Genomic DNA, 14559 nt, shown 5'->3' with positions numbered 1-14559 from the left:
CTAATTTCCGTTCGAGCTTGGGTTGAAGGTGAAGTCTCAACATGTGTCATGGGCTTAATTTGGTAAATTTATTTTCTCTTCCCCTCTAGTTTTTGTGGATGTTTTGACTTCTCGTCGACAAATAATAATATTCTTGTCTAGTACCGCCTTGGTTTCACCGGCCCCCTAGTACAAGGTTATTATTATTTGGCACGATAAGCCCTTAGCACCATATTGATTAGAGCGTGGTTCATGAGGTGTGGATTCCCCCCTCATGATTTAATTGGCATTAATACGGATTATTTAGCCCATGATGCATGTTGATACGGATCCAGATACCCAAGTACGTCATTTCAATATAATTCTCTTCAATTTATTCTCTCCATTGCAATTCCAATTTTAGAATTTATTCTCGCCATTTTAATTTAAGTCTTAACATATTCCAAATCATTTCCACCATAAATCCAACCACTCATTTACAAAATTAATTCGATACACAATTAAAATCCACCTCCTCGTGGGATCGACACTCAACACCATTGATCTATACTACAATAGATTCGTGCGCTTGCGAGTACATTAAAATTTGCACAACAAGTTTTTGGCGCCGTTGCCGGGGAGGTAAGTAATTTTAATTCATAGAATTAATTTTTGTGAATAATTTCTTTTATTTGTTTTCTTGTATTTTTTTTATTATTATTAAAAAAAAGAAAAAAAAAGTGAATATACATTTAAAGGTTAGTATTTCTTTTCTTTTTCTCTTCTTTAAAATTTTGTAATTTAATTTTCCATTTATTTTTCTTTGTAATTTTTTTTTTGTTTATCTTATTAATTTAATTTTTAGTTAATTTCTTTCACGTATTTATTTTTGTGTATTTTTATAGAAAGGTTGTAATAGCGCAATAAGGTTAGTATCGTAATTTCTCCCTCTTCTTTATTTTTATTTGTTTTGTTCCCATCTTTATTTTTTGTTTTGTTTGCATCTTTATTTTTATTTTATTTGTTTTGTATGCATGGTCGTAGGTCATTATTACCTAATCTTGAACCTATAGACCTTGAATTAGAAAAAACACTTCGCACACACAAACACGTTAAAAATAAAATGGATTTACAAGCACCACAGGAGAGGCCATTTAAGGACTATTTTAGTCCCTTAGCTAATTTGAGCACATCATGCATAAGATACCCAAATGTAGCTGCTAGGAGTTTTGAATTAAAACCTAGTGTGCTAAATTGTCTCCCCACATTTTATGGCTTAGAAAATGAGGATCCATATAATCATCTGAATGATTTTCATGCCATTTGTCAAACTTTTAAATATGAAAATTTTTCAGACGATGATGTTAAACTCAGATTATTCCCATTTTCTTTAAAGGATAGAGCTCGTTCATGGTTAAATACTTTACCTGCCAATAGCATTTCATCATGGGAACAAATGGTTACAAAATTTTTAAATAAATATTTTCCAGTGCATAAAACCAATGCTATTCGCAGGGAAATCTCGGAGTTTACCCAGAGAGAGGACGAGCAATTTTTTGAAACATGGGAGCGATTTAATGGGCTACTCTTGAAGTGTCCACATCATGGGTACGAAAAATGGCACCAATGTCAATACTTTTTGGAGGGATTACTACCAAATGTGCAAGAATGGCTAATGGCAACAAGTGGAGGAGAGCTAATGTCAAAAAGTGCATCAGAAATTTGGGAATTCTTCCAGCGACAAGCGGATAATTCCCAACAACGAAGTCGATCACTCAGGAATACTAGAAGGATTAAAGGAGTGAATGAGGTTCACATTGGCGAGTCAACTTCGGGAATCAAAGAAGTCAAGGAGATGGTTGAAGGTCTTGCTCGACAAATAGCATCATTATCGATTGCTAAATCAACAGAACCACATGACCATGACTCATACTCAGATCAAGCCAATGCCATAGGTGTAATGAGAAAGCCATCAAATTACAACCCATACTCCAACACATATAACCCTGGATGGAGAGACCACCCTAATTTTTCATGGTCTCAAGGATTCCAACAGAATGGACCAGCAGCTCCAGCTCCACCAATGCAACCAATTCCACAAAATCCTCAAGCCTCTCAGCCACCATTCAGACCATACAATCAGAATCAGAATTACTCTCAACCCAGACCATGGGAGGATTCATTCCAGAATTTCAAGAATCTTACTCACTCTACGATTGAGCAACAGAATCGCACCATTGATGGACTACGAAATGAGTTGAGAGCGGGCTTCAACTCACAAGCCCAATCAGTTTCAAGCCTCGAGAAGATGGTAGGACAACTTGCTTCTTCAGTTCAGACCTTGGCAATGACTGTTGAGAAAGGTAAATTTCCAAGTCAACCAGTGCCTAATCCTAAAGGAGTACATGAAGCAAGTACTAGTTCACCACAGCAACATGGAGAGGTCAAAGCAGTAATGACCTTGCGAAAAGGAAAGGAAGTCGACAACAAAGTGGAGATGCCGGTGACAAAAGAAAATCAAATTGTACCTGTGAATGTTGAGGACTCATCACCGGAGGAGAAAGAAGAAACTAACCCACGAGAATATGTTCCGAAAGCTCCATTTCCTCAGAGGTTAGCTAAAGGAAAAAAGGGAAAATCCACAGGTGAGATTCTTGAAATCTTCAAACAGGTAAGTGTTAACATCCCTTTGCTTGATGCTATTAAACAAGTTCCATCTTATGCCAAGTTTCTTAAAGACCTTTGTACTAAAAAGAGAAATATGCATGTTCAAAAGAAGGCATTTTTAACAGAAAACGTTAGTTCTATACTCCAACATAAAATTCCTTTAAAATGCAAAGACCCAGGCTCCCCCACTATCTCATGTAGTATAGGGAACCACACAATTGAGAATGCTTTGTTGGATTTAGGAGCTAGTGTAAATCTGTTACCTTATTCAGTGTTTGTGAAACTTGGACTGGGAGAATTACACCCAACTCCAGTGGTGTTACAACTTGCAGATCGGTCCACAAAAATACCTCGTGGTATTGTGGAGGACGTGCTTATCCAGGTAGACAAATTTTATTTTCCTGTTGACTTCATTGTAATTGACACTCAACCAATACAGGATTCAAGGAAGCACATCCCCATTATTCTAGGCCGACCTTTCTTGGCAACTGCGGATGCTCACATTCAATGTAGAACTGGAAATATGCAGTTGTCCTTCGGCAACATGACTATGGAGCTGAACATCTTCAACATTGCCAAACAACCTCACAGTGCAGATGATGGAATTGTTGATGTGGATTTAATCGAAGCATTAGTTGATGACACTTTTCTTTCAAACCTTAGTGATGATCCTTTACAAACATGTTTAACTCACTTTGGTTTGGATTTTGATATTGACAGATCAGTCGATGAGGTCAACGCCCTGCTTGACTCAACACCATCCATGGACACTAATAAATGGAAATCAAGAGTTGAGCAACTAGCACCATCAGAGAAGCAACTCATTCCATCATCAGAATCACCACCGAAACTCGAGCTCAAACCATTGCCCAACACTTTGGAATATGCGTTTTTGGGAGAAGAAAGTACTCTACCGGTAATCATCTCAGCATCCCTCAATGACGAACAAAAAGGTAAGTTGTTGGATGTTTTGAAAGAGCACAAAGGGGCATTAGGATGGACCATAGCAGACATTAAAGGTATAAACCCAGTAGACTGCATGCATTACATTCACCTTGATGAAAATGCTAAAACTACTAGGGAGATGCAACGTCGGTTAAATCCTAACATGAAAGAAGTTGTTAGAACTGAAGTCCTTAAGCTATTAGATGCAGGTATCATTTATCCAATTTCTGATAGTTCATGGGTCAGTCCTGTACAAGTTGTCCCCAAAAAGTCAGGAGTCACAGTAGTTACGAATGCTGATAATGAATTGATACCCACTAGAGTAACTACAGGATGGCGTGTATGCATTGATTATAGAAAGTTGAATTCTGTCACACGTAAAGACCATTTTCCTTTACCATTTATTGATCAAATGCTTGATAGATTAGCAGGCCATGAATTTTATTGCTTTCTAGATGGCTACTCAGGATATAATCAGATTCCCATAGCACCAAAAGATCAAGAGAAAACTACTTTCACTTGCCCTTTTGGCACATTTGCATATAGGAGAATGCCATTTGGATTATGTAATGCACCTGCTACATTTCAACGATGCATGCTAAGCATTTTTTCTGATATGGTTGAACGATTTCTTGAAGTCTTTATGGATGACTTTTCTGTCTTTGGTGATTCATTTGATCAATGTTTACATCATCTAACACTAGTTCTGCAGAGATGTATCGAGAAGAACTTGGTCTTAAATTGGGAGAAATGCCATTTTATGGTAAAACAAAGTATTGTTCTCGGTCACATCATTTCGAGTAAAGGTATTGAGGTTGACAAAGCCAAGGTGGATCTCATTTCTAATCTTCCTCCACCCAAAACAGTCAGAGAAGTAAGATCTTTCCTTGGGCATGCTGGTTTCTATAGACGTTTCATTAAAGATTTTAGCAAAGTTTCTAGACCCTTATGCAATTTACTTGCTAAGGATGTACCTTTTATCTTTAATGATTCATGTCTTATGGCGTTTGAAAAATTAAAACAGTTGTTGACATCATCACCCATCATTCAGGCCCCGAACTGGAAATTACCATTTGAGCTCATGTGTGATGCATCTGATTATGCAGTAGGAGCAGTATTAGGACAAAGAGTTGATCGAATTCCCCATGTTATTTACTATGCTAGTATGACATTAAATGATGCACAGTTGAACTATTCAACTACTGAAAAAGAAATGCTAGCAGTAGTGTTTGCATTAGAAAAATTTCGATCTTATCTCATTGGTTGTAAAATAATTGTGTTCACAGATCATGCTGCTCTTAAATATCTTCTCACAAAGAAAGATGCAAAAGCTAGACTAATTCGTTGGGTGTTACTTTTGCAGGAATTTGACTTGGAATTCAAAGATAAGAAAGGGTCAGAAAATGTTGTGGCGGACCATCTCTCTCGTCTCCATTTTGACACAATAATAGAACAATTACCATTAAATGAGTCATTTCCAGATGAACAATTAATGAGTGTGGAAGTATTACCTTGGTATGCTGATATAGTTAATTATCTTGTTACAGGTAAACTTCCAGAGCATTGGACCAAGCAAGACAAGATCAAATTCTTTGCGGAAATAAAGAATTTCTTTTGGGATGACCCGTATTTGTTCAAGTATTGTGCAGACCAAATTGTTAGACGATGTGTCCCAGAAAATGAAATTCAGAATATCCTTTCATTCTGCCATGAACAAGCTTGTGGAGGCCATTTCAGTGCTAAGAAAACAGCGACTAAAGTTTTACAATGTGGTTTCTATTGGCCAACACTATTTCGAGACGCTTACACTTTTTGTTCTTCATGTGATAGGTGTCAACGAATGGGGAGCATTACGCGAAGGAACATGATGCCACTAAATCCAATTTTAGTGGTTGAGATTTTTGACGTATGGGGTATCGACTTCATGGGACCTTTTCCCCCGTCTTTTGGTCATCAATACATATTGGTTGCTGTTGACTATGTATCAAAATGGGTAGAAGCTATTCCATGTAGGACCAATGATCACAAGGTGGTGATAGGATTTTTGAAAAGCAACATTGTCTCGCGCTTTGGATTCCCTCGAGCGATAATCAGTGATGGTGGTGCCCACTTTTGTAACAAAGCATTCAAAGCTCTTTTGACAAAGTATTCAATCACACACAAAGTGGCGACCCCGTATCATCCGCAAACCAGTGGCCAAGTTGAGATATCCAATCGAGAAATAAAGCACATATTAGAAAAAACGGTGAGGCCAGACAGGAAAGATTGGTCATTAAGACTTGATGATGCATTATGGGCATATAGAACGGCTTTCAAGACCCCGATTGGGATGTCACCCTACAGGCTAGTGTATGGAAAAGCTTGCCACCTACCTGTGGAACTCGAGAATCGTGCGTATTGGGCCATCAAGAAATTCAATTTTGACATGCAGCAAGCCAACTCAGAAAGAAGATTACAACTGGCAGAACTTGAAGAAATTCGCAATGATGCATACGAAAATGCCAAGATTTACAAGCAACGAATGAAAGTCTTCCATGACAAGCACGTTATGAGAAAATCGTTCACTCCAGGTCAGAAAGTGCTTTTATTCAATTCTCGCTTGCACCTATTCCCAGGTAAGTTACGCTCTCGTTGGTCTGGTCCCTTTATTGTTCATACTGTTTTTCCACATGGGGCAATTGAAATTAAGGACCCAAAGAACGGTGTCACGTTTAAAGTTAATGGTCAAAGATTAAAGCCATATCTAGAATACCAACCACGTGGAGAAGACACCGAAATAAATTTGAGTGACCCACCAGATTTGAATTGATTTTTTTTCTTTCTTTTCGTTGATTTGATTTTGTTTTCGTTCTTTATATTATTCTTTTGCTAATTGAAATTGTTTTTGCATAAGTGTGTTTATTTTACTATTAAGTTTTCTCTTATCATTGTTAATCATGAGTCTCATACTTAGACCGTTCCTCCTGAACATTCTTAAACCACTTCAACGTGTCAAAACTCATCTCAAAAGGCAGATTCAATTTTGTAAAACACAACGCATTTGGGCTCTACAACCACCAGAGTTAGTAGCCTATGTTGAGGGTTTAGAAAGCCAACTCAGAGACATTGAGAGAAGTGTTTACGACATCCAGTTGGAGCTTGAGGTAAATTCAATAAGAGGACGATTTTAATTTTCTTTGTGTGTTTTAATTTGTTTTTCTGTTTGTGTGCTTTAGTTTGTTACCCCGGTGAAATGGCGGATAACGGTACTCCGTGACAATCAAGTCGGTTACTTCAGTTTCCCATAATAACTGATATTCTGAGGCGAAGGTATGGACAGAAACGAGATTCTAGCGAAGCTTCACAAGCGATTCCCTTCACTTCCTCAGAATGCCCTCCTTACGATCTATAAAGCTCGGTCCGAACGCATGCGATTACTCATGAGGAATAACATACCTGCTGACATCCGTTGGTTAATCGAGGCTAAAGTACGATCGGCAGGTGAGTTACCTCCAAAATTTATTGCATACATGCCTGGTTGTGGTAAAGGAAATTATGCAAGAAAACGACGAGCTCGAAGAATTTCTGTTGCTTGTCATAAGTGTGCCAGAATGAGTTGCAATAAAAACCCATGTTCTTTAGGAATGGTGTCTGATAACAGGGAAGATAAGATTCAATTCATTAGGGATGGCTTGAATAAGGAGTCATTGGATGATATCCTTTTGTCTCTTGAAACGCATCCCAGTGGATATGTGCAAGGAGCGATTCTCCAGTTATGGCCGTTATTCCAGAAAGAGCATGCACGATATAGTCTCGGGAATCTGACTATAAACGACCCTGTTTGCCAGTTTATAAGAAAACTGGATAGGAAGCCTATCCTCGACCCATAGAGGGCGTTCAAGCCGTTTCTGGACGTAAAACCAGAGGAAGATGTGAGCCACAGTCGCAACTACCTGTAAATATCCTTTTACTTTATTGTTATTTTATTTCACTATTGTCTTATTGTTTGCATTATTGTCTTTAATAATTTTATTACTGTTTGCTTTTTCCTTTTTACTGTTTTCTTTTTGACTTGCGAGCCACGTGCTTTACGCGTTATTTGACACTGACATATTACCTCATACACAACCATGACCCACTATCACCAAGACTCTTAAATGTGATTTCTTTTTTGTCAAGCACTCACAAATTGTTTTCGAGAAGTATCACAATGGCAGCTACTCCCAATAGACAATTCAAGAACATTTGTGTGCTTTCTGGATTTACCTATGGCAAACATAAAGAGTTCGTTGAGGCAGCCATAGATCTTGGTCGAAGCATAGCAGCGAGAAAATTACACTTGGTGTATGGAGGAGGTAATCGAGGGTTATCAAAAATGGTCTCAGAAGCAGCTTTTATCAGAGGAAGTCAAGTGTTAGGCATCATCCCAAGAGTCTTAAAACCATTGGGCAGTTCGTCTGACTCATCAACTGGAGAAGAGTTAGTCGTCTCAGGTATGCAAGAAAGAATAACTGAAATGCTTAATCATGCTGATGCTTTTATTTTCCTTCCAGGAGATCTTGCAACACTAGAGGCACTTATCACGCTAGCATCTTGGGCCCATCTGCACATCCACCAAAAACCCATCGGTTTGTTAAATGTCAATAACTTTTATGATGGCTTTATCGCATTTCTTAACCATGCAATAAAAAAACTATTTCATTCCCGCTAATGTGAAAAAACTCTTTATTTGTGCTCACACTGCTAATGAGCTACTTGATCTGTTACAAGCGTATAAACCGGAGCCAGACCCCTGGACCTTTGTGTTGGAGCGTCCAAATAATGATGGTAACAGTAGCCGCAGTAAGAAGTACAAATTAGATTTAACTCTCCGCCTGTAAATATTTTCTTCTGTGTTGCACCACCCAGGTGATGTCTTCTAAACTCTACTTCTTTCATTTCAAACATTGAGGACAATGTTTCGTTCTGGTTGGGGGGAGGGAATAGTCGACAATTGTGAAATTTTGGTTAAGTTTTTACTAATTTTTTGTTGTAGAAACTAACTGTTGCTAACTTTTTGTGTTGAAGATGGCTGAATATGGAGTGTAGTTACTCTAGAAACGCATCTTCATTGTTTGAAAAAAAAAATTCAAAAAAAAAAAAATTCAGACATTTTCTTTTTCTTTATTATGTGTTTATGTTTATTTTTCTTCTTTAATTTCTCCTCTATAAATATACATTTTCCAACTTTTGAGTCGAAGATGGCTGAATATGGAGTGTAGTTCCTCTAGAAACGCATCTTCTTTTAAAAAAAAAAAAATCATTTTCGTTTTCTATCATTTTACGTGTAACTTTTCTAATTAGTTTTTATACATCATTTTCACATTTCTGCATGCATATTTTCCTTTCATGTTTAGAATAAGTTGGGGGGTAGAATGATGTTTAAAAAAAAAAAATGTGTGATTTGTTTTAACATTGGATGACATGATTAATTTCAAATTTTAGTATTTGTATTATCTTTGGTCTTAAGTGATGTTACGCTATGTTTGCTACTTTACATGTTGATGTCGGAGACAAATGTGAGTTGCTTGAAGGAATGAACATGTCATAATAAGTACCAAGTGAGTTTTTGAGCCTATTATTTTTCTTGGAGAATAACCCTTTTGCCCACTCTTTATACAGCTTAGCAGTTTATTATTTTATACACGATCTCTAAATTACTTTTGAGTTAACCCTTAAAAAAAAATTGTAAAATAAAAAAAAAGAGAAAAAAAAAAGAAAAAAGAGTGTGTTGCTACATTTGGAGGCCCATCTAACTAGTAGATATGGAAGATTATTTAGAGCCCTAAAAGACGATGGAGAGGCCATCTTTGATCCGTTTGAGCCTTTCAAGCCATCCCTTTTATTTAATATCCATAGTTAACCCTTTTGAGCCTTTAAAAAAAAAAAAAAACCTTTTCTTTGTCAACTTATCATCTTGACCCACTCCGATTTGGAGTATTACCCGATATCTTATAAGTTCCATCACCTATTTATGTTTGAGAAAATGTAAATAATTATTTTGTTCAGTGAAGTTATGCCAAATAAAAGCAAAAAAAAACAAAAAAAAAACAAAAACAAAAACAAAAGTTGTTGTTTCAAAAGAATAAAAATAGGTGAAATCCACCTTGCAACTTCCAAAAAAAAAAAATTCTCTGCATTTTTCTCAAACATACACTTTGTTTTCTTTATTTTCCTTCTTTGTTAGCCATGTCCCTAGCCTACGTTTCGTCCTAATAAAAGTCCTTCTTGATTTTAGGGAACTATAGTTTGAAGTAGAAGCTAGTTATATGGGCTAAAAAGATGTAGTGATGCATAATTAAAAAAAAAAAAAGATAAATAAAGTGGGTTGACTAACATTTTATTTGATTTGAGATCGTATTATTTCTAAGCTGAGGGCATATTTATTTCATCTTGGTGAGAGCATGTGATATCACTTCTTTATTATTTTCTCTCTCAATTACCATTCATTGGAGTGACTATTTTTATTGGGATTAATTTATTTGTGAGAGTGTCACTACTTCCAGTGAGATTTTGGGGTTTGACATGTCATTCTTGAGAGTAGCTAAAACAAAGTCTACTGGGCTAATTCATGTGGATGGTTGATGTGGGTGTGATGTTGCTTTAGACTGGAGATAATGCTTATACTTTTATTTGATTGCTATCATTAATCTGATGGAATAAATACGAGTGTTTCTATTAAAACAAAAAAAAATTATTTTGAATTTGAATTTTGTTTTCGCTTTATTTGCTAGGGACTAGCAATAAGCTGGTTGGGGGGTGTGTTGAGTGTTAGAAAATGCATATTTATAAAGGAGAAAACCGTCATTTTACATTTTAAGTCTTACTAACAACCCTTACTTTTATATATTTAACCTTCTTGTGATTTAATTACATGTGTTTTATTTTAATTAAGTATTTTATGTATTTTAGGGGCATTATAGTCATTTCACAATAAAGGAGAGATCAGACGGCAAAACGGACATCACTTTTGAACTCAGGACGGTCGAAAACCTTAGGAGGAGCATAAAAGGAAAAATGGCACTATTCACATGTACGGTACTATTCACGTGTACGGTACTGTATACGTTACTGTTCACGACACTGTTCACATAGACGGATGATGACGTGGCATTGACCGATGATGTGGCATTGACTGATGAGGTGTCACGATCCTGTTGGGCTAAAATTCTTATGTACTGTTGATGGTGACGTGGCAGCATATCAGTGGACGAAAAATCTCGTGTACGGTGCATGCATCACACAGGATTATTTTCAACCAAACCGCGTTACTGTTCATCCGGGTCAAACCGCGTTACTGTTCAAAGTCGGGTCAAACCGTGTTACTGTTCATCCGCGTGGTCAAACCGTGGACTGTTGACTGATGACGTGGCGCAATCCTGAGCGTCCAAACTGTTTTTAATCCGATGGCCATGATTTACTCCATGTATCTATAAAAAGGGGGCCTCCCCCCCCTAATTTGATATCTCTGAATCCATTTTTGGGATCCATTTTCTGTAATTCCCTCTCCATCTTGTATTTTCTTCGTATTTTAATAAATTTCCATTTTGCCCCTAGTTCAATTATGAGTAGCTAATTTCCGTTCGAGCTTGGGTTGAAGGTGAAGTCTCAACATGTGTCATGGGCTTAATTTGGTAAATTTATTTTCTCTTCCCCTCTAGTTTTTGTGGATGTTTTGACTTCTCGTCGACAAATAATAATATTCTTGTCTAGTACCGCCTTGGTTTCACCGGCCCCCTAGTACAAGGTTATTATTATTTGGCACGATAAGCCCTTAGCACCATATTGATTAGAGCGTGGTTCATGAGGTGTGGATTCCCCCCTCATGATTTAATTGGCATTAATACGGATTATTTAGCCCATGATGCATGTTGATACGGATCCAGATACCCAAGTACGTCATTTCAATATAATTCTCTTCAATTTATTCTCTCCATTGCAATTCCAATTTTAGAATTTATTCTCGCCATTTTAATTTAAGTCTTAACATATTCCAAATCATTTCCACCATAAATCCAACCACTCATTTACAAAATTAATTCGATACACAATTAAAATCCACCTCCTCGTGGGATCGACACTCAACACCATTGATCTATACTACAATAGATTCGTGCGCTTGCGAGTACATTAAAATTTGCACAACAAGAACTTTTTTATTCCTTTGTATATCGCAAAGAGTTCTTTTTCATGAACTGGGTAATTAATTTGGGCTTGATTAAATGTTCCACTAGCATATCGGCAGATTTCATTTATATCAGTTTTAAGTATTGCTCCCCAATATAAATTAGATTCATCAGTTTGTATTATTAACCTATCATTTTCTTCTAGTAATCTTAATGCTGGAAGGTTTTTACATTCTTCTTTTAGATTTTTTACAGTTTCCGTATGTTCTTTACTCTATCCTCTAGTATTGTTTTTCCTTAATAACTTTTGAAGTATATTTCTCTTTTTTGCTAAGTCTCTTATAAATCCTTCTGCATAGTTTAAACATCCTAAAAAATTTTGTATTTGTTGTTTATTTTTCAATTTATTTGGGAATTCTATAATCTTTCTGCCTATATGACTTTGAAGTCTTATTCCTTTTTTATCAAGAATCATTCCTAAAAATTCTATTTTCTTGTGTTCTATGACTGTTTTTCTTTCTGATAGCACTATTCCTTCTCTAATACATACATTAACAAATTCTTTTAAATGGTTTCTATGGTCTTCTAATGTTTCTGATGCAATTAATATATCATCAACATAAACTATGATATATTTATAATCCCTAAATATTTTATCCATTCGGTTTTGAAAGATTTGAGGGGCGTTTTTTAGTCCAAAGGGCATTACTAACCATTCATAATGTGCTTGTGGGGTGCTAAAGGCTGTATATGGAATACTGTGTTCTTCCATTTTTATTTGCCAAAATCCTGATTTACAATCAAATTTTGAGTAGTATGTTTTATTTTTTACAAGATTTATTAATACTTCTTTATTTGGAAGAAAATACCCATCAAATTTTGTGTATTTGTTTAGTTCCTTATAATTTATTACCATTCTTACTTTTCCTCTTACTTGTTCTGCTCTTTTCCTGACCATAAAGACTGGGCTATTGTGTGGACGGTTGCTAGTTCTAATTAGGTTTATATTTAATAACTCTTTTATTTGGATTTTAAATTCTTCTCTGTCTTCTTCCGTGTACATTATAGGTTTAAGTCTTATTATCCTATTTTCAATCAATTCTATTTTTGATCTAGGGTGGTCTGGTTTCCATAATGCTAATGGGTTATCTTTATAAACTTGTTCAAGTTGCGACTTTATTGTTTCTAGTTGTATATTATAACTCTGTCCTTTTTGGATTAAATAATGTTTTTCATATATAAACTTATCACCACGTGGAGCTGGCTGAACTCTGTAAGGTTTAAATTCGCGAGGGATACGAAGGATATGATTACAAGGGGTTTTCAAGGTTATCATATAGGGAGTTTGTTGATAATATTGGAATTGTTGTTTAAAATCATTTCCTAGGAGTATATCGCAATCCATTTGGTCATATTGAAATATTTGATTAATACTTACTATTTTACTTCCTAAAAGTATTTCAAAATTTAGTAAGGATTGATTTACTTGTTGTTTATCTCCTGTGATTCCAATAATTTTTAATTTTCCATTTGATTTCCATTGGTTTGATAAAAAGGTTTTCATAATTGTTATCTCACTACCGGTATCTATTAAGGCACACGTATCTATATCTTTTTCTGTTATATTTATTTGTATATAGACGGACATAAGGTATTTTATATAAGCTTGCTTTAACATGTTTCACATACTATTTTTTGACCTTCTATTTGTAGGGTTATTTTATGCTTTTCAATTTTGTAATATTCTAAATCATTTAAAAAACTATTTCCTAATACTATATGTTTTTCTGGGTCTGTGGTCATGAAAGAATCTATGTAACAAGATATTATTATTCTAAATCCTTCTATAATTATAGGAACTTTAACTTCTTGTTTACAAATATGCTTATTACCATTGAAATCAGTATATTCATATGGAATTTCTTTTTCTTTTACCAAGAGTCCTTTATTTTTAGTGTGATTCATATAATTATGACTTGTACCAGTGTCTACTAATATAGGTATTTTTGTTGTATAATCTATTCCATTAAAGTATTGTCCAAGTATTTTTATTATATTATTAGTTGTTATGGATCTAACTATTTGTTTATCAGTACTTAATCTTCTAGATGAACTTCCTCTAACTAATGTTCTTCCTGCAAAGCTTATAGGGATGATGGAGTTTTCGTTATTATTATCCAAAAATTGTTTTCTATCATCTATACTTAGTTCATAATTTATAGGAATTTTGTAGTCTTGGATTGTAGGTTCTATAAACGGTGCTATGTCTTCACATTCTTTATTTATTTCTATATAAGGTTTATTTCCATATATTTCTCCGTAATTCGAGTTACAAAAACTATATAATGTAGAATAATGTATTGTCATTAATATATTTCCTTCTTTCATTAGGTTCTTTTTTAATAGTTTAAAGTGTAAACTTAGCGTCTCATCTATGTTCTTATCTTTTATGTGCACACAATATCTAGGATGACAAGTAAATAATAATTTGGTATAACATAAATTTCCTTCTATTGTTCATAAAAATTCTTCTTTATGTGCACACAATATCTAGGATGAAAATGGATTTTATTAAGATTTGGATTTCTGCTAGATATATATATTGAATCTTTTCTTTTGTTGATTCATTTTTTATTTTCCTTAATGCTAAATCTATAGACCTTTTATTTATTAAACTAAATCTAATATTTCCTTCAGCTTGTGTAATTGTTACAGCTTTTTCTTGTTCATAATATTCATGCAACACTATTCATTTTCTTTTGAATATATCTCTAAGTCGATGTATTATTCCATATTCTGGTTTTTCCATATTTATTTTCAAAAGTTTATTATATTTTTCTTTGTT

The 14559-nt window shown here is 35.1% G+C and overlaps 1 non-coding gene across 1 annotated transcript; it reads right to left on the bottom strand.

The window, feature by feature from the left end:
- Positions 1-1465: 1465 nt before the first annotated feature.
- On the bottom strand, positions 1466-1569 carry LOC127900132 (small nucleolar RNA R71). Its single transcript, XR_008052153.1, has one exon. It is a non-coding gene; the product is annotated as a small nucleolar RNA R71 (small nucleolar RNA).
- Positions 1570-14559: the final 12990 nt, after the last annotated feature.

This window comes from Citrus sinensis, chromosome 9, assembly GCF_022201045.2.
Source record: "Citrus sinensis cultivar Valencia sweet orange chromosome 9, DVS_A1.0, whole genome shotgun sequence".
Classification (NCBI taxonomy): Eukaryota; Viridiplantae; Streptophyta; class Magnoliopsida; order Sapindales; family Rutaceae; genus Citrus; species Citrus sinensis.
This window is presented reverse-complemented; position numbering and strand designations above follow the sequence as displayed.